Genomic DNA, 22,258 nt, shown 5'->3' with positions numbered 1-22,258 from the left:
ATGCTAAATTTATAGTGGGAGAGCCAAGTTCTGAATGCAGTGCTTTCATTGAATGTGAAAAACACCACAGATCGCTTAACCGTTTCTCTTACATTTTTAATGACGAGAAAAGTAGCATGCCAACTTATTATTCATACCTAACCACAGACAAGGTGGGGGACATATCTATACTTTTCAGATAATAAAGATGAGGTGCTGCAAAAGATTGAACATCTCCTCTTTTGAGACCACAAAGAAAGTGCTATATCAAACCGTAGCAAATCAGCAGGGCTGGCTGACATTCCTCCAAGACATCTGAGGCTAAATTAATTGGCTACCACAATGTAGATAGTCTTGTATCTATCTTTTTTAAAAAGGAACTAAGTATGATCTTGGGAATTGCAGACGACTTCTGTACATTAATTGGAAAATATTATAGTTAGATAAAAGTGCAGGAACAAACTGGGGTTGCGTTTGTAAAGGAAAATCCTCAAGTTAAACATAGGTCTCTTGGTTCAATGACCTAACAAATTACCACCTAGTGCAACTCATGGAAACTCTTTAGCCTTGGCTGTGTTTCCATTTTACTAGCTGTAATATAGACTTAATAACAAAATAGCACGTCCGTCTTCAGATCCCAAAGAACACAACAAACGTGGCTTGTGTTAGAAGTTCTGTTTCACAGATGGCATAGCCAAGTACATAGATCTCAAACATGATTTCCCTTTGGTTTAGTGGAAAATAAATGAGTTTATTACTTTGGCGATCAGAGACACATGTGAGAATAGCCAAACCATGTAATTTCCCTGGGCCTCCTCTACCCTGTATGTGCTACAAATGGGGGAATTATATTTGCCAAATGTTTTTAAAGAGCGCAGAAAAATTAAGGCCACTCAGTGGAAGAAGTAGGCCTGGAACTCAGGATCTCCTCCCCCTCCCGCTGTACAAGTTGTCAGGCTGTCTGCAGTGATTCAAGAGAGTGAGTACCACCTCAGGGCAGATTCTTAAGAACCAGGGCACGAACTCCAAATTGACTATATTTAGATTTCACCAACCAATTATCAAGTGTAAACTCCTCAGGCACAATGGCCTACAAATGGAGTCACAGACAGTTCCCTGGTGGGCTGTAATTTACCCTGCCATCCAGGGGAGCATATCTTTGTGATAGATCATAGCAACATTCAGGTTACTCCCAGGCTCAGAGGACCAGTCCCTTACCCCAGGGCAATTGCATTTTAGATCTCACAGCAAAGACCACGCTTGTATCCAATCCTATAATCAGCTATATAAAGATTTACTAAAGAGGACAAGGAAACTAGAGAGTTATTTACAAAGTTAAAGCAGATAAACATAGATAAAGAAATGAGTTATTCTTAAGTTTCAAAAAGTAATAGAAGCTTCTACAAGAAGCAAACCCTATATGACCTTTAGGGCTAACTCAGGCTAAGCACTGGGGACCTCTTGCTTATGCCTAGTAAACCTTGCCCCCAGGAGCCCAAGCAGCATAGAGATAATCAGTTGCTTTGTGTTAGGGGGTTTTATCCCCCTCCTGCCTTGTGTTCTAAGCTGCCAACTCAGCTGATGGGAGGAATCCACTTTCATGACTCAACTTCAGGGGCGGGCAGAACACCACATGTCTTTTGTTGTCTTTATTGTCCCACAATAGTGTGTCTGGTGTTGATGGATCTTTCCTGTTGGGCAGGATGTAACACCTCTTGTTACAGATAGACACTTCACACTAGTTAATGTCTCTCTCCTATCTGGTGATTTACCTAGTCACAGAGGTTTACAATACAACCACTCAAATATTACCATACAATATATTCTACAGCTGTTATAAGTGAGATCAAGGCATGCAGCAACTCACAAGCATTCAATAAAATCTAAACACATTCTTAGAATTCTAACACCTCTTTTAACAATACTAACACACAGGTGAGCCAGACTGACTTTAACTATATATTTGCCAGTATTCCACTGAGGCATGGGGACCTTGGCATGAGCTGGCACTTGATGTGCTGGCGTCACATGGGTCCCCTTAGACTAAGGGACACTTTGATGAGGAGAGGTGGTGGTTCCATTTTACCAGATCCGGAAATACTAGAATAATTTAGAAGTCTCTCCTTATAAGACTGAGGGGATTCCCAAGTTGTATGCACAGATCTCATGGGTGTGGGCGCATACACAGAGCAATCTACCAGCATCTGAAAAATTGTCAAAAGTCCTAACCATTCGTACCCAATCCACTACACTTGAGTTTTGGATGGCACCTTTCGCATATCACTCAGCTAACGCAAAAATAATTGGTATTTGAATGCCCAATGGCATTTCCCCCTCAATAAGGGGATATTTCCCTGCCCGATTTCACATCTCTACTCTAAGCCATTTCAATTCTAGGGCTGATCAGAGAATGTTGCAACTTTATTATTTTAGTGGAGTACAAGGGTAGATATTTTTTTTCTTAAATGCGGTTTATCAGACTTTAAAAAATTACCTTTCATTAGAGACTAAACCTGGAAAACATCCTCCTGAAAGGTCAAGTCTTCAGACATTGATGAGATCAACTGGAAACTAATCCTTAGAATGGAAATGCTTGGGCAGACTTCTCTTAGAGCTGTTGCCCCAGCTCCAGGTATAACCCCAGGTTGCTATGAATGTTGTTGCACCTTCACCTGAAATGAAACCACTGCCTTACCCACAACCCATCCTGTTTGCTGCATAGCTGGCTCTCTCAAATGTTTCTCTTGGAAGATACTGTAATAGAGTGATTAGTAGAGCTGGCCAAAGAACCCCCAAACATACATACTCACAACCTACCTCTGCTAGTGTGTGTGTCCAGGTGCCATTGCTGTCTACTGGAATGAATCAGAACGTCTCCTCTAACCACTGCTGTTGGTGTCATCACGTGATGCATAGAGGCAGTGCATTTCAGTTAAAGTAAGAGAGGCTTGTTCTTCTGGAGCCAGAGGATCAGAGTCCACAGCAGTAACAGGGTAAGATGTGCCAAGGGGCCAGTGTGCAGTAATGGTGATGACAATGAAGTTTTAAGGTGACCACAGCTTTTGTTACACTCCTTTAAGTGCAGATCAATCTATCTAGGCATACACTTGTGTCATTGTCAACAGGTATATTTTAAGATGTTATCACACATCATCCAGGGTTGTGGATATCCCACAGATTTACAAAAGCATTTAGGCACCCAACTGCCACTTGAGACACCTAAATCTCAGAAGAAGGCCCCACTGGGATTCGCAAAACCCTTGTTCAGCTGCTGCTGAACCCTGTAGGTGTCTACACTTGAAATGCTATAGCTGCACCACTATAGTCTTCCAGTGTAGACACTACCTATGCCAACAGGAGGAGTTCTCCCCTCAGCATATGTAATCCACCTCCCGGAGAAGTGGTAGCTAGGTGGACAGAAGAAGAATTCTTCCATCAACCTAGCACTGTCTACACTGTGGGTTAGATCGGCTTAATTACGCTGCTCAGGGGTGTGGATTTTTCACACCACTGAGTGAGGTAGTTAAGCTGACTTAGGCTTGTTCTACACTGGAAAATTATGTTGTTTCTGCAGTAAAAACTCCCTGAGTGCCTATATTTCTGCCTCTGGGCATGTGCATTACTTTCTCAGACAAGATGTACAGATGCCTAAGCCCCAGAATGATAGGCATTCTTTTACCTAACTTGCTTGTGGGGACCAGTCGGGTAAGCAGGCTCAGACCTCACCCACTAGATCAGGCCCCTGTAGGTGAGCTGACCAAAAAAAAAAACCTCCATTGTGGGGGAGGAGGAGGAAGACATCCCTCTGGCCAGTGGTTAGGGTACTCACCTGGGATGTGCAAGAATCCTGGTTTGAGTCCCTCCTCTGCCTGGGAGAAGGGAGAAAGGGGGCAGATGGCTGTTGAAATCCTCTCATGGAAGTGCCCTAACCATAGGGACTGTGGGATATTTTGATGTGAAACACCTTCAGTCTCTTTTGGAAGCTGTTGCTGTTCCACTGTGCATAAACAATGAAAGAATCCGAGAGAATAACCACCACTACAGAGTCAGAGCATTCACCTTGGAGACCCAGTCCCCCAGCTCCAATGACTTTACGTTATTTATCCACAGTGGAACAGGGTCAACAAGAGACAGACTAAGGGAAATCTATATCAGAATATCCTATGGCCCAGTGGTTAGAGCAATCACCTGAGAAGTGGCAGTGCCTTGTTCAAATCCCTTTTTTCCCTTAGAGGTTTTGCATATCTCAGCTGAGCACCCTACTCTCTAGGATAAAAGTTATGTGGGTGGTTCCTCCCTCCCTCCCCTGGCTTCTTTGAAAAACCGTGTAGATACCTAACAACAAGAGTGGGTTGACAGCTGAGAATCCCAAGCAGAGGGAGGTACCTCCCTCCAGCCCGGATTTAGGTGTTGAGCTCCCTAGGAGGGGCAGAGCTTGGGATACACCCTTTTCCTGGTGTGACTTTCTAGGCACCTAGAAGTTAGGCATGGTGACGCTCAGTATTACCACTCTTCAGTTGCTTTGTGAATCCAGCCCTTCATGTATATGCCCATTGTTTGTTAGTGATATTTCTCTTGTAGAGGTAACAGAGGATGTTACCATGGAATAGTTTATTCTGCCACATAAAAAAAAAAATGTATGAGAATTCCAGCTATTCATGGTGGTCACGTTCACCTGGACTTGAATCTTCTCAGGGTTAATTTGTATGTAATACTAATTATGAAGCAGCTTTGGAATGCTGCACCTAATTGGGGGTTGCTGATTGGCTGTCAGTAATGTCCTGTCTCTGGTGCCCAGTAAATACCCAGGTCAAACTCTCTTCCTTATTTGTATGAATTCATTCCACTTCATAACAGCCACTAGACACTCCTGGAAATGCATTTCAGAGCAATTATTCTACTTTCTGGGTGATTAAAGTCTCCGTTTTTGCCTTTTGGCCCTTCAGCTTTCTGCATTATCACACCATCCACGGTGTGCTAATAATCTCCCAGAAATTCATTGCCTGTCATGTCTCATTGCTAAAGCAACGTACACCAAGCCACGCATAATAAGGCTTTTGTTCATTCAGTGCTATGACTTTGTAAACCCTGAAAGCAAAGTGCTAAGATTAATGCCGGCAAAAGAATCCCAAGAAGGAGAAATTTGTATAGTATGTGTAGATTGGGTTGCTTTTTGGTAACACGTGGCTTAATCGTCAGGTTTCCTGGATGCCTCTCTGCTTCCCACAACTGGGTTCAAAACTGTAGCTGCATTGGCCCTGCTTGGCTTGGAATAGCACTTCCCAGCAGCTGTGTCCCAGGCCTTTCCTACTTTCATTTCCTACCAAAAAAGCTAACTAAAGGACTTGCAGAACATTTGATTTTATTTAAACAAACCAGTCACAGGCCAGATTCTACCAACCTTTCCCATGCTGAGCTGTGCCTTACTCCACCAGCTGTTCCGCTGGTTTCCATGAATTCCTTTAGCAGAGCTGGATTAAGGCACAGATGATAGAGGACTATGTATAGGACCCCAGCTCCTGGAGTCACTTGATGAGGTCAGAATTTCAGCGTGCATTTTAAAACAAAATTATCTTTCTAGACCTTGTGGCTGCAAAAATGAACTTGAAAATGTGACCCCACTATAAACGATGCCGTGATCCCCATCCAAGTCTGCCGACAGTGTACAGAAATAACTCTGGTGGCGTGATTTGCTCCATAATCACCTGCTTCTCTAGTAGGGGCACCATCCCAGCAGAGAATTCTGCATGTGTGGGACCCTTGGTGCTGTGACCCCATCATGGCTCGGCTGAGGTGGTGTTGCCATGTGCATAGTCCTGTGGTCAGGTGGGTGGGGACTGAGCCTTCTCTCCTCCAGAACAGGCTTCAGCCTGCCTGAAGTTGTGACTGCTCAGGAAGGGTGAGGCCCAGCCCAAAGATGAGTGTTTGCAGGCGCCCGGCAGACAGCACTTCTATGGGTGGCTCTTGCAACTACAACCGCAAAGAGGGGCAGGGCATGACGGGTGGATTGGGGTGTACCTAGGTCCAAGAATTGCCTTAATCTGACCCGGCCCATTAGTGATGTTAGGTACTCCTTGGCATGAGTAAGTGTGGTAGAATCTGACCCTAAATATCCTCTGGAGGTGCTAGTGTTTTATCTGATTGATTTCTAATGGGAAGACTTCAATAAATGGATATATTACATTGTAACTTCATAGAATCTTAGACATAGGGCTGGAAGGGATCATGAGAGATTATCAAGTCCAGTCCCCTGTGCTGATGCAGGACCAAGTAAACCGAGACCGTTCCTGACAGATTTGTCCAACCTGTTCTTATAAACCTCCAATGAGGGGGCGTGCCACAACTTCCCTTGGAAGCCTATTCCAGAGCTTAACTACCCTTCTAGTTAGAACGCTTTTCCTCACTATCTCACCTAAATCTCCCTTGCTGCAGATTAAGCCCATTACTACCACACTTTTCCTATTTTCAGTGGACATGGAGAACAATTGATCACCATCCTCTTTATAGCAGCCCTTAATGTATTTGAAGAATGTTATCATGTCCCCCTTCAGCAGCGCTGTAACAAGGGCGAGGCGAGTGAGGCACTTGCCTCGGGCACACAAAGCAGCTCTACCACCCTAGCGGGGCGGAGGAAAAAAAAATAAAAGCCGTGATCAGTGGCACTTTGGCGGCAGCTCTATTGCCACCGCTTCTTCGGCGGCGGGTCCCAGAGTCCCTCTCGGAGGGAAGGACCTGCCGCCGAATTGCCGCCGCCGCTTCATTCATTCTTCGGTGGCAATTCGGCGGCGGGTCCTTCCCTCCGAGAGGGACTCAGGGACCCGCCGCCAAAGAGCCTGGAGCCGGCCCTTGCCTCAGGCGCAAAAATTCCTTGTTACAGCTCTACCCCTCAGTCTCCTTTTCTCAAAACTAAACATGCCCCGGTTTTGTTTCTTTTTAAACTTTCCTCATAGGTGATGTAGAAAACATGTTTTGTTGTTGTTGTTGCTCTCCTTTTGGACTATCTCCAGTTTGACCATATCTTTCCTAAAGAATGGTGCCTGGAATTAGACACAGTACTCCACTCTAGCGGAGGCCTCACCAGTGCTGAACAGAGTGGCACAATTACCTTCCATGTGTACCTCAAAATAGTATTCGCCTTTTTCACAACTGCATTACATTGTTGACTCATTCAATTTGTGATCCCTAGATCCTTGTCAGAAGTACTACCAACTAACCAGTTATTCCACATTTTGTAGTTGTGCATAATGCCTTGTCACTTGATAATAGTTTCATGGTATAATATAAATAACGATAATAATTGATTTCTAATAATCCAAAATTCTAGTTAAAAACATTTTGGAAAAGTCTACATGTTAATAATTTGGACAAATTTTAAAAATGTAAGTGCCCAATACCATCAGCTCAAAGTAAAGATTAAATGTATGGAAACTTCATATTCGAAGTAGTAGTGTCTTTTTGTTTTTTATTGGGGAATGGGGGTGGATGGCTTTTTTACTGGACAAAACCAAATAATTTATATATAAATAAATAAAACCCATTTGGTCTATTCTGTCATCAGCAGTAACATCCTACTTAAATATAGTGAAATTTTGTTTCTAGTGAGCCCTGGTATAAATACACCAAGTTCACCTTCCTTAAAGCTTGTTGGACTTTATCTGCAGTGGGGTTCCTGAGTACATGAGAATGAAACTCCCAAGGAAAGCCATTACTTGACTAATATAGTTACTGGCTAATCTACATTGAGGCTACCTTCTGGTCTGTGGACAGTGCAGACAAACCATTACCCTTAATTAGATTATGCCAGAAGTGGGTAATGGTTTTACAGTCTGCTTCACATCATATTATGTAGGGTCACATCACATCTATTGGAAACAAAGTGACTCCATGTAATGTTATGATACCACGAGGCAGTCCAGGAATTTGATCTCCTATGGATAGAATATTAGACAGCCTAAAATATATGATGCACAGATGGACACTGACTTTTCTGGACTGTGGTATAGTATTAATCCAACAAGCACTTTTAAAAGAAGTGAACTGCTTCATGCACAATGAATGCATGGATGAAGTTTGTATAGATTCCTGTCTTTTTTTTTTTTTTTTTTTGAATATGCATATTTTGGGGCTCTCTACCTTCATCAGTCTTTAAAAATGTGGTTTCACAGCTGCAGATGTCCAGCTGTAAACAAAAGTGCTATGAATTAGGTGTTTATAACAGGTTGTATTACTATTATTGAGAGCTAATTTTAAGGTCAAATTCTACTCAGTGGGGGAGAAAAATCAGTCTTCAAAGGCAGTTAACATAAGAACGGCCATACTGGGTCAAACCAAAGGTCCATCCAGCCCAGTATCCGGTCTACCGACAGTGGCCAATGTCAGGTGCCCCAGAGCGAGTGAACCTAACAGGTAATGATCAAGTGATCTCTCTCCTACCATCCATCTCCACCCTCTGACAAACAGTTGTGAGCAAGATAAGAACATGACCCACTACTTACATCTAATAGGAGGTGAGATTTTTGCAAGGTAGGCTACCATGTGAATCTCTTAGGGAATCAGATTTGTCTTTTTAACATTCCTCCTGCCAAGTGTACATTTCTTTTGAACTATTCCCATATAGAGGTTGTCTATTTATTATCCAGTGTTTGATTTTTCTTTTTAAAGTGGATTTATCACTAGTGAAAGGTATTGGATGGACACCAGGGGAGCCTGGAGTTTTGTCGATCCACAGAATAAGAACAGTTTGGGGAGCAACAGTCCAAGTTTCTCTCTGAAACAGAAGGGCAACATGAAGAGATGAAGAGACAGTTCAGTCTCCATTAGCCATTCAGTCCCTGTTCTGGGATTGCAGTCAAGTATGCTCACAGTGATGGCATCTCTTGACCAGAACAATGTTTGAAAACTTTCCCTGGAATTTTGAATTCCAATTTTAAAAAATGGGCGGGAGGAATGTTGAATTTCTGGAATTTTTAATCTGCTTTTCAGTCCTCTACAGAGCTGGTCTAAATTTTTGGAAATTTGGAGGGGGAAGAAAGAACTTGACCAGCTCTAGTAGACACCTTGATACCACCTCAATTCAAACAAGCCACCAACAGCCACTGCATGGTAACATTTGATCACTTACTAACAGAACAAAGTCAAGCAGATGATTTAGGCCCCAATCCTGCAAAAAGTTATTGTAGTGTTTACAACTCTCATGACTTTATCATGAGCCTTCCAATATATATATATAAAATTAAAAAAAAAATCAAAGCCTTGGATTTAGGGTCAAGGGATTGTGAGAATGTGTTTTCATTTTTTTTAAAGGACATTTCTAAATTTCAGTAGATGTGGAGAAAAATGTCAGCATGATCCAAGTGCACCGTAAAGGCTCAAAAGCTAGCAGGTGAATTAAGAACCTTCATATATATTTTAAACTATTATTTTTAAGCCAGTCACATGATTTCTTGAGGCCTAACTCATTATTTTGGAATGCTTGGGTTGGAAATACTGCTTATGCATGTGCTTAACTTTACAACTGTGAGAAGTTCTTAGGCACTAACGTGCCTGAGACTTTGCAGCATTTATCCTTATCAATCCCCTATATCACCTAATTTCTTAGTATATAACATTTAATTTGTTTTGGTTTTTTTAAAAAAGCTGCTAATCTGAAATCAACCAATATATTCAGCACTGGATTTCCATGCTATTAATAACTGCAAAACAGAGTTTAGAGCTTAACTGTGGGGAAAAAAACCGTTTGTTAGAGTTCTTGCCCAAGGCTACATCCAAACCTGTGTATTAGTTATTTGTTAACCTCAGAAAAGAGGTCAGTTTGTTAAGATCACTGCTTAAATAAATTGGATGATTTATTTCAAAATACTTATTAAATCTTTTATCTTCACTGCTGTCAACATGACATGATTCTTCAGTCCTTAACTTTTTTAATGAATTTTTCTTATCTCCTGCTAGCTATAGAACTAGATTGAAGGTGTTGGAGTGATCACAGGCAATCTCATCTGAAACCTGAACACCAGGCTGTAAAATCTTTGATTTATGCCACTATAATGCTTAATAAGAGTTTCTTTGAAAGCACACACAATGCATTCTTGGCACATAGAATAGGGCACATTTTCCTTTTACTGATCAGGCAGCTCCCTAAGTCCCCAGCTGGGTATTCCCTGGCATCAATCCCTCCACAGGTGTAGAACAGGCAGAACAGCTCCTACGGGTCCCTCCCTAAGTCGGTGGTGCAAAAGTGTGGAGCACGGAGGAGCAGCCAGGAAATGGTTAAGGGCTGCCCGCCACAGGGGCTTAAAGGAAGGGATGTCCTTTCTCCAGGGTGAAGAGAGAGGTCTCTGGGCCCTCGCAGCCTGCTTTGGTCAGGATAATAGCTTTGGTATGTGTAATGGACTGTGCCCCGAGGTAAGGGTCTGAAAAAGATTGTGGTGTGGCACTGGCTCTTTCCTGGGTTAGTGAGGGAGCCCACCAGCTGATAAAGGGGCATGTCAGGAGGGGGAGGAACATGTCCGAGGAGTGGTCAGACCATGATGTGCCCTTGGAGACCACAGCCAGGTGGCACAAATTAGAGCACCCCTCAGGCTGTTCTAAGCGTGTTGAGGCTAGGGCAGAGATCTAGTGTGTTTACACTGCACACTTCTTTTGGTGGCATGTAGTGTTTACCCATGTACCCCCCCCACCTCCCAGCATGGGTCTAAATAGCAGTATAGACCATGAGGCACAACTCAGGCAAGCAGAGGGTTTGGACATGTACCAGAGTACATACATTGCATGGCTCGCTGCTCACACAAGCCATGCCTCCCATCTACGCTACTGTCCTTAGCAGCATATTTTTCCTGTTGCCTCTCTGCTGCTGGAGCCTTTCCCCAGGGAAAAGGCTCAGCCCCTGAACTCATGTTCAGCTGATTATCCACCATGACCCCCTAATCTGTTACCGAGTCTCTACTTCCCTGGGTAGAGTCCCCCATCCTGTAAGGATGGCCTGCGTTCTTTGTTCCCAGATGTGTACCTCTGTTTTCATCTAACATAGCTTTTTGATCAAGTCCCTTTTCTATCAATTATATTTCCTTTCAGTTTTTCCCGTGGTTCTCGCTCTCTCTCCGGTGGGTCTGTAGATTTTATTTCCCTCTACTTCCCTTCTCTAATAGGGACTGCTGACATACTCGGGTCCATTTTTTTTTCTTGCTTCTCCTGACCTGAAATCTTTCCTATTCTCCTTCTCACTTCCCAGTCCCCTACGTTTAGTCTCCTGTTCTTCTTTTATTCTGTCACCTCCCCTCCTACCCCAGCTTCGGTTCATCCTCTAGCCCAGCATCGAGATTCTTCTCCTTCTCTAAATGTTTTTTTCAACCTTCCCCCTTTGGGTGGATTCCAAGCCCCCTCCCGGGGCAGCATTCCGTGTTGCTGCATTGCAGTGGGTGCCAGTGCCAGGGTCAGGGTTAGTGCAGTTTGCTCTGTAGGTCTGTCGTGGGGCTAATGCACCCAGTCACCCCTTGGGGGCAGGGAAGAGATGCATTACTGCCTCGCAGTTGAGTCCGTAGGGCTGCCCCTGGTCTCAGGGTTGCGTGGCCCCATGGCCTTAGTCAGTATCCCCACCCTTGCTATCAAGGCAGTATGGCCTAGTGGCCAGACTTAATACTGCCGCACTTGCTGTCAAGATAGTGCAGCCTAATGGCCAGTCAGTGGTACAGCACCTGTTCACAGGGCAGTGTGACCTAGCGGCCAGAGTCAATACGACAGCCCTTGCTGTCAGGACGGTGTGGCCTAATGGCCAGAATCACTGGGATTGGTGAGCTGGGCCACCACCCTGGGGTGGTGGTGGCCAGGATAGGGGGACCCGGGCCCGCCCTCTCCACTGGATTCCAACCCAGGGCCTTGTCGGTGGTGGGGTTACCCGCCACCAGCTCAGCGGGGGTCCTGCCAAACCACACTGAGCTTTGGTCCGGTTCTGTAATCGTTTCCCCACGAAGCTTCCCTGGGTCACTTCCTATCCGAGTCTCTGGAGTTCGCCGTCTCTGGGACTCTCCAGTCTCTCCACTCTCCGCTACATCACAAGCCTGTGTGTTGGGTCTATTTCCAGCTGGCTGGCCGCTGCGCCTTGGCGTGCAGGTGGTCCTCTCACAGAGGCGATCAATGCACCTCCTTCCCCACCGGTGGTCAGCCCAGACTGAGCTGCTCTGCTGCCTTTTATATCCTGGCTCCAGCTGGAGCATGCCCAGTAGAGCTGTGGGGTGGGGGGCGTGGCCTCCTCAGCCAAGAGGGAAGGGTTAACTCCAGCTGTACGAGTGCGGGGCTGACACACCCCATCACAAGGTCCTTGATCCTGCTTCCATTGAAATAAATGGAAATTCTGCTATTGACTTCGGGGATCAGAAGATGAGACCTTAGAAAAGCCTCGTTGTGGCTGGAATATCACTTAGGGGATGTCTTCACCACAAAAGAAAGATGTGGTCTTAACTCGAGTTAGCTAACATGGGTTAAAATCGCAGTTAAGACACGACAGCTCAGGTTTTAACTATGGTTAGCAGCTTGAGTCAAAGCCTATAGAGAAACCTGTGGTCGAACCCAAGTCCAAAGCAGAGTTGCCAAGTCTTCATTGCTATTTTGTACTTGGGTTAACAGCTTGACTTTAACCTCAGGCTTCCCTGTAGGCTTAAACTCAAACAGCTAACCTGAGTTAAAAGCAGTGTTGCCATGTCTTCACTGCTATTTCAACCCGAGTTAACTAATGTGGGTTAGCCAACCCACAGTCAGAACACACCATGTTTTGCAGTGAAGACATACCCTAACTATAATAATGTATGCTCATTCAATAGCGCTGTCTCTGTAAGTTTGGTTAGCCTATTAATTGAATTTTAGTGAATGTAAACAAACAAACAAAAACTTTGCTTAGATGTAATTTCATACTTGCACTTACAACACTTGGAGAGAGAAGAAGTAGTTTAAATTTTTAGCCTTTCAAACTCCACGCTTTGGCACTGAGCCAGACGTTCACGATATCATTTCATTAAAGTTGGCCTACTTATGTCAAGAGCTGAGCGAGACTTTCATTTAAGTTTTGATGTCTGAATATATTGCTAAACCCCTTGAAAATGAAAAGATGGTGCTCTAATGATCTGGATTTGGGGATTTTAGATTCAAGAGTGTTGTATACCATATTTACTGATGATGCGTGACTGTGTGCAAACCTATTTTTTGAATGATGAAAGGACTCTTCACGCAAGCCATTCACATGGAATAGGCACAGGGAAGATGGCCTTAATCACAAACACAGAAGAGCATGCCATTCTCCCATGCCTTGTTATTAGTGACCTGGAATCAGCAGGATTCTTATATAAATCGTATAGCTAGGAAATATTAGGACAGAACCACACTGCTCCAGAGCTTAAGTTAGCTCCCTGTCCAATTACCTGGGAAATAGCAATGTAAAAGATTATCTTATTTACCTAAAACCAAAGTGTAAATGAGAGAATTAATTTATTGCCAGACTACAGTGTTTGTGCAGGTGTAAACTAAACAGATGATGTGAAGTTCTCATGAGGAAGATAACAGGGACATAAACCACGATATATGCGGTATGTCTCTTTTCTGAGCAGAAGTGGGTGAGTTGTTTAGGGGTTCATCAAATGTCAACAGAAATGTCATATATCATCATGAATCATTAATGACTTTGTTGCTTAACTCTGAGCATTAAGATTTGCTTTTTAGCTCTTTCTTGAAGTCTTGATTTCTATTGTCTCCCATTCTTTGGGCAATTAGGAAGCAAAGCTACTTCTCAATTATTTCTGGGTGGTAATGCATATTAGAAGTTGCTGTCGGGACCCTGCCTGTGATTAATCTAAAGTTCATTGTACCTGACTCAGTTTCATGAGACATTTTGGGTCCAGTTAACTGCCTTTTTCTGACCGAACCATTTTGGTAAGAAATTTTCTGACTAACTCTACTGGTCATCCCATCTCAAAAAGGATATTGCAGAATTAGAGGGTATTTGGAGAAGGGCAACAAGAATGTTCAGAGACCTGGAAAAAATCTTATAGGAAGAGAGAATGAAAAGATTGGGGTTGTTTACCTTAGTGAGGAGATGAATAAGAGGGGACATAATAGTTTATAAATCAATGAACGGTCTAGAGATGGTAGCTTAGGAATTTCTGTTCTCAGTCTCATACAACAAGTACAAGCCAGCATCAAGTGAAATTGAAAAGTGGCAAATTCAAAACAAAAAAGGAAATGACTTTTTTCACACAATGCATAATTACACTTTGGAACTCACTGCTACAGGATTCATTCAGGCTAAGAACCTGGCAAGATTCAAGAAGGGATTGGACATTTATATGGGTACCAAGAATATCCAGAGTTACAACTGATATTTTCAAAGTGATACTAAACCTCATAGTCATAATACAATCTGTAACTACTAGAGACCTGGCTGAGACCTAATGTGAGGGGCAAATTATCCTACAGTGGCCTTCTTACACCTTCCTTTGGTGTGGCTAGGACTGGCTGCTGTTCAAGATGTGATACTGGACTGCATGGACCATGGTCTGATCCAGTCTGGCAATTCCTCTGTTCCTCTAAAAGGTGAAGATGCTCAGAACTTCCCAGACAGAGCTCAGCATTTTGCAGCACAGGACTCTAAGTGATCTGCTCAACATGAGTGAGTGTCAGAACTGGGAACTGATCCCAAGAGTCCTTGTCACCTGGTCTAACACCTAGATGGAAATTCTTCCTTGTGTTACATCCTTATTTTTATTAAAATTATGTACATTTGTGTGAATGTACAGGGAGCTTTAAAAAAAATTATAGTAAAGCAAATAAGAATGACCTAAGAATGTCTGAGTGGTGTACCCTTCAGCATCAATGTACATATTTAGATCGCTCCATGTTCCGTTTAGCAAGCAAACATATTATTTTCCATGCAGAAAAGAAATTACCCAGGCCAACTGGGCAATCAGACAAAGTATTCATTTGTATCGCTTTAAGCCTTGCTCCAAAATAAAAGAACAAGCAAAAATTGCATAGGAGCACCTCACTTTGGACTCACTCAAATAACTCAAAATTAAATCCTTGAATTACCCCTGGAAATATAATCACACACACACACAGAGGGGAAAGCATTTTTTAGTGTTCCTATGCCCAATTGCAATGTTTGAACCAATCACAGTAAGCAAAATAAAAATCATAACAATTTTTCTTGCAAATGGCCCGATAAGAGAACCTCTGAATGGTCTCTGTATCAACCAGGGCATTCAGTTCACATCTTATCACTTTTTCAGTGTTCCTTTCATTTCAAACCACTTGTTCATCCTTTTATTTTATATTTGCTTCTTCCAATCGGAGTGATCCATAGACTTCCTACCTTTTGGTAATGGTGTGCGACTAGGAACATAAAGGGACACCAAGGAGAGCAAGTCAATTGGAGAAAGCTTGCATCACCAAATGCAGATGGGATTTTGTTTAATGCTGGCATAGCCAAATATTAAATCCTCCTCTGTGGTGTACAGGTGCAGTTGGGGGAGAAGCAAGAAGTCCCCTTTTTGCACTCGAGAGAACTAGATACACACATTTTTGCTGTTGCACGAGTACTGGGAGATAAGGTAGCCTACTGATGGTCAACAGCCTCTAGGGTATTTGGTCTGTAGGCTGGGAGGTTGGCCAGGCTCTCAGTCCTCCTGTGTATATGCTACCGTTGGCAGCAGAGCCTGGTGGGGAACCCATGCTTTTTGTTTGAGAAGCTTTAGGGGCATAACCTTTGGTAGAGGAACATGAATAAAAGCAGATATTTATGAGTGGGCAGACCAGTTCCCAGCAGTACTTCTACACAATGCATGCTCTTTGGGAAGCCTGTTAATGGTTCAGAAGTTAGATCCTAGAAAATCATCCAATCATCAGCTCTTTGCCATGTGTCTTATATTGGGTCTGATCCAGCTTCAGTGGAAGTAAATGGAAAGACTCTCATTTACTTCAATGTGGCCTTGTTATTAGGCCTTCCTACTCTATTGCCTCCCCACCAAAACAAAAATATCATGTCATTCTTCAAAACATTTAATATGCAAGAGCACAACCACTATCCTTATTAATAACCCATTCAGCTGTCAGTGGCTTCAGTACTTAACCTATTTAGAAAAAAAACAGAACTTAAAGGAAAACTAATGAGCAAAATGAAAAGGAAACATCCTAATGAGACAATTCAGCACAAGGGAGATTTCTATACACACCCCACACACTCTGAAGTCTGGTTCATTTTGACCTGATTTCTAAAATCTTCATACTTTTTATGTCGCCTGCCTCTGTTCATAAACCCTTGGTAGCTGAGCCTAGATAAAAGCAGATATTTATGAGTGGAATGACCGGTTGCCTGCAGTATTTCTACACATCATGAACCTGAGGCAGAGCCCGTGGGGGTCAATGAAAGTATTCCTATTGGTTTCCAAGAATGTGGATCAGATCCCATGTTACTATAATGTACAGCTTTAATGTACAAGAGAGACAGTATTCCGGTTTTTAGGCAGTTAGTTATAATTTGATATCTCAGTTTAGCTGTTGTTTGACTCTCCTTGATGTGCTGTCTTGCTCTTCCTGGTGTAATAATGGATAGATTTAAAGCCTGCCTCCTTCATGCAAGAAATCCTAGAATCTACACCAAGTAGGGAAGAAAGTGTCAGGATGTCCATCTCCAGCAGCAGAAAAGTCTGCATAGAATCACTCATTTTAGGATTATGCTGTTTTCTAATGAAAAGGTCCAGGCCAAATCGTCTGCTTGTCTATCAATGTAGATCTGTTAAAGTCAACAGATTAATGGTGATTTACACCAGCGGAGGATCTGCCCCTGCAATTCCATTCTCTAAGCAAACACCATGACTTTTCATAAATATTCCCCAAAGAAAAATGTATTCTTGTCAAATGAACTCGTTTGTGTGGGGGGAAAGGCTATTTTCCCCTCTTTCTGACATTGCACCTTTCATTTTTGCCAGGGATATGAAACAAAAACGTACTATGCTTTTTTTTTTTTGTGCAGTTCTGCACAAAAATGATTTGGTTGCTGCTGCTGCTGGCACTGTGAATTTCTTTGCATGGTTCTTTGTACTTGTCTGCGACATCACTTTGAGTCTTGGTGCATTGTAAGACCTTACAAATACAAAATTCAAAGGATCCCTAGTTTTTGTTTCCTTTTTCCTGTCTTGATCTTAGCCACTGCTGTTTCATGAAGAGTCAGAACAAGAAACCATATTTTACATAGTCTGTGAACAACTGAAATAAAGCATTAAGCAAGTGGTAAGCTTTCAGGTGCTAAAACCATGTCAGAATTAAGTGGCGGATAGTGGTGATTAAAAAGCAAGCTAGTAACCAGAATGATAACTTTATAGTCCTCATCTCCTACAACTGAAGTCAATGGGAAGTCAGTTGCTATTGACTTCAATGGGAACAGCAGCAAGTGATTAATGGCCAATATCTCATGACCTATGAGGACTAAAAATGAGTCCCAGAATCCTAGCCTTCCAGAGCTCCTTTCTAGCCTTGTTAGATAATAAGGCACAGGATGCCAAGAGTGACAGGGGTCCCTTAGCCTAATAGATCTTTATTGACAAAAGCTCTAGGCGGAATAGGGCAAGACCCAGACATCAGGTTGGGTTGAAGTAAAAGAATGTCTGGATACAATCGCTGTATGGAAAATATTTTCAAGTTCCTGGGAGGTTATTACCATGGAAATTTCTAAAATTTAGAATAGCTCATCTGCCTGGGGCAGCATCATACCATCCAACTGAGACCTCAAGAAGGAAGTGACATCACGGATAGAAATCAACTGGTGTGAGGAAATGAGGGTTCCCAAGAGAACCCTTAAGAACCCGTAGTAGGGAGGACAGAACAGTTGATCTCAGCACCACAGAGCAGTTGGCAGCAGCAGCAAATGATGGACTAGGCTAGTTTCCACCCTATGCACCAGCATGGGTGTGGAAAGGATGTGATGTAACACTCTTCGCGCCGGACTGGAAGATGGTGTGTAACTTTTTCAGATAGTAACTCCTAAACTCAAAATAATTCACTTCAACGGAGCTACACTGCTGAAAATCTGCTGCTTAATATTGAGTTAGGTTTCCTTTTAATCATTGTGGCTTCTTAGGCGTTGTAGATATTTGCAAATAATTTTGCATAATCAGTGAGGGCTGCAGCTCGCAAAGTGGCATGCGTCCTGGACTCCACTTGCCTGTAAATGTATACAATTATTTTCTGTCTGTGATGGTGGTTATACATGGGATGAAACAGGAGCTAAAAGCATAAGTTGCTATGGCTTGAGCTAAAGAGCCAAGCCTCTCTGCCTAGAGCTGTAATAGGCTCATATCGGCTGCAGATTGCGCAGACAGGGGGACCGCAACATACACTCACCAGTGGGTTACCCATCTATACTACCTATGGTGACTATTAATAGTGACAAGAAGATCATAACCTAAATCTCAAGCCATGTTGCAAATGGAGGGAAAATGACCTTTCCAAAGACACATGGCACCAACCTTCAGCCCCAACTGGCTCCGAGGAAGAATTCAAAGGTGTTTGCTCCTTCGGGCTCTGATTTAGCAGGCCCTGATTCAGCAGTCCCTTCTATTTAGCAAAATACTTCAGCATGTGTTTGCATCCCATTGACTACAAGAACATGGCGAAGTGCTTTGCTGGGGGGAGGGATAGCTCAGTGGTTTGAGCATTGGCCTGCTAAACCCAGGGTTGTGAGTTCAATCCTTGAGGGAGCTATTTAGGGATCTGGGGCAAAAAAAAAAATAGTTGGGGATTGGTCCCGCTTTGAGCAGCGGGTTGGACTAGATGACCTCCTAAGGTCCCTTCCAACCCTGATAGTCTATGACTCTATGACTAGGAATAAACACATGCTTAAATCTAACTGCTTCGCTGAATGGGGGTCATAATGGTACATTGAGTGAGGAGAAGGGAGCTGCTTTCCAGGAAGCTCAGGCTTCTCCAGCTGCTAGTCAGCCCTGACTCTGTGCTCTCTCACACAATGTGTTCTTTGGATGCTGTCATCCAGACCTTGCATCTCTCCCCTGCTACCATGCCCAAATCCCACCCCCTCCAAACACACCTTTCAAGATCCATGGGTCCTACACCTGCCTATCCCAACGTGTGATTGAACCTCATCCCGTGCACTAAATGCCCCCATAGCAATTACGTGGGTGAAACCAGACAATCACTACATGCTCTAATGAACTCACACAGTAAAATGACAAAGGACAAGCCCTATCACCTGGGGAGGAACACTTTTCACAAAGCGATCACTCTATCTGACCATTCAGTCCTCTTCCTTAATGGAAACCTGCGCAATACTTTCAAAAGATGACCCTAGCAGCTTAAAATCATAACATTGCTAGACACTAAAAATTATGGTCTTAATAAAGACACTGGATTTATGGCTTATTACAACAATCTGTAACCCACTAACCCCTGTTTTTGCCCTATGATGACGGAGGTGTTTGTGGGCCACTTCACCTTGAATGGTCCCTTAGTTTGGCATAAGTAGCTAGCACATATTCTGTCTGTTCGACCTTGTATTTAGCTGTGACACTCTGAGTACCTTTACCAGCCCTGAGGAAGAGCTCTATGTAGCTCAAAAGCTTGTCTCTCTCACCAACAGAAATTGGTCTAATAAAAGATATTACCTCATCCACCTTGTCTTTCTTACAGCAGTTTAGTTGATGGGTAAAAAAGACTCTTCAGAGATAGTGAGATTGGAATCCAGACGAAGGTATAAGGCCAATTTTCTTTTTTGAGCTTCACTTTCTCGTTATTTTGGTATCTGTGATGGAGATTTACTGCTGACTATTACCCGATGCCAGACACAGGTGAGATGAATCTTTACTGAGATAGAGAAGAAAATCTCTCAGCCACAAAATGCACGAGTGTGGAATTGTCAAGAATGCTGGAAGAGCTGTAGGCTGGGTTACATACTGAGGTGCTGGAACAGCTTGTAGTTTAGTGGAATAAAATCAGTGATCGATAGTTCTCAGTGTTGCCTACCTGGCTAATGTGCTCATAGAGCAAGACTTCCTAAATTGTACAAACTAAAATACAGGTCCTTTTATTTTCCCTTTCATTCACTGAAAGAGAAATGATTGTAGTCAAGATCAACCCAGCTGAAACAGAATTAATCAGAGATGGACAATACTCAGGGTACCTCTCCCTGCACCCAACAGAACTTCCCCAAATCAACAAGAGTTTTTACTAAAACCCAGACTTTGGTGCTTAAGTCCCGCTTTTAAGCTCCATTGCAATCCACAGAACTCCCGCCAAACCCTCTAGGCTCTTAAACTCCCTCTGTGCCTAAATTCTCAGGGTAAAAGTTCCTTCCTGCCTGAGTTTCTGCCTCTGGGTATGTTCACTTCTGTTTCCCTCTGAGGTGTCTATTACATAAGACCCAAAGCAATTCATGAACTGGGGGATAGGCATCTCTCTCACATGTGGGGCCTCATCTCTTAAGTGTGCTCAAAGACCACTTACTGGGTGTGAGCCCATTTGAAATCTGGCCAGAAGAGGACATGGTGCCACTCTTGCTACCCACCTTATAACTTTTAGTCCAGTGGATAGAGCACTTACCTGAGATTTGGGAGCCCCAGGTTCAATTCCCCTCTCTGCCTGATGGGGAGATAGGATATCAACAGGGGTCTCCTGTTTCTCCGGAGACAGCTCTAGCCATTGAGCTCTGGGATTTTCTAACATGGGGCTCCCTCAGTCTCTTCTGCTGAAGCTGTTCTGCTGTGGATAAACAATGCGATTAGAGCAGGGGTGCTGGAACCTGGGTCTCCCAACTTCCAGGTGAGTGCCCTACTCATCAGGGTCCGCAGTGTCTGTCTTAGTCATTAGGCCAGTCTTGTCCCTTTCATTCACTATAAATCAGTCTCCCCTACTCCTACCCATAGCTGCCCAGGTTTAACACCGCAATCTAAACACAGAAGCTGCAGCCTGCACATCGTCTTACCTGTACAACACAAAACCTGATTTAATAAAGCCACTAGAGCGAGGTGCCCGTACACATAGTGTAAGTATAAGCCTATTTCCATGACTGATATGTCTAAAACTAGGTAGGTGCCTAACTACACAAGTTGCAGAGCTCACTGGGTGTCATTTTACAAGCACTAGTTCCTGGAATTGGGGTGACACTGAAAAAATGGGCTGCCCTTGGAATCTGAGCTTCACAAAAACCACATTGCAGGGAATGTGCTAACAGAGCTTGTAAAACTAGTAACTGGATAGCCTGTCACCTCCAAAGGTTACCTCTCCGTTTTACTAGCTGCTACAATAGCAAAAATGTTGTAGTTGCTCTGTGACAGCAAATTCACACAGGTGACTTTAACTGAAGCCACGGACTAGAGTGCTGGAGTATGGATTGCTTGAGTGATGACATTATTTCATGTCTCTAGGGCAATTGCTGACATTTGAGTTACTCCGTGAAAGCCTTTGGAATTCTTACAAGGCCACAGGACAGCAATGATCTAGGTGCAAATTAAAACAAGAAGTTCAAACTTGATAGAGCTACAGTTCTCACATGCTGAAGAGATCCGCACAGCAATGTAGTACAGAAGTCATGGGTGGGCTCACAAGAGCTCATATAGACAATGGGCAAAGAGAGAGACTTTTTACCTTGATTCACCATTGTATTACTCTGATCTGATGCTGGTATAATTCTGTTGACATCCATGGAGTTACCTTATGACATCAGCGTAACATAGTAGCGAATGTAACCCTGTTATTACTAGGGCTGGGAGAATAACTGATTTTTCATTTTGGTGTTCAAATAAAAAAAATCACAAATATTTTGTTTCCGATCTAACCAAAAAGAAGACTGCTCAGTTTTTCAATACCAAATGAACCTCTTGCCCCCAAATTTTGTTTTGGCTCAAACTAAACATTTTGTTTCAGTGCTTCGTTTCATGCTAGGGGGTTTTAAAACACTTTAAATGTGTTTTTTAATGATATTTAGGTAAATTCTGAAATGTCTTTCTTAAATGAAAAGTTTTGACAAAACTTTTTTTTCAGCTGAAACTGTTTACTGTTTACTCTGCTATGTACATTGGCCAAACTGGACAGTCACTACGCAAGAGGATAAATGGACACAAGTCAGATATCAGGAATGGCAATATACAAAAACCTGTAGGAGAACACTTCAACCTCCCTGGCCACACAATAGCAGATGTAAAGGTAGCCATCTTACAGCAAAAAAACTTCAGGACCAGACTCCAAAGAGAAACTGCTGAGCTCCAGTTCATTTGCAAATTTGACACCATCA

The sequence above is a fragment of the Terrapene carolina genome, unplaced genomic scaffold, assembly GCF_002925995.2.
Source record: "Terrapene carolina triunguis isolate 2854851 unplaced genomic scaffold, T_m_triunguis-2.0 Scaffold35098, whole genome shotgun sequence".
Classification (NCBI taxonomy): Eukaryota; Metazoa; Chordata; order Testudines; family Emydidae; genus Terrapene; species Terrapene triunguis.
The sequence above is the reverse complement of the archived record's forward strand: the minus strand, read 5'-3'. Positions refer to the sequence as shown.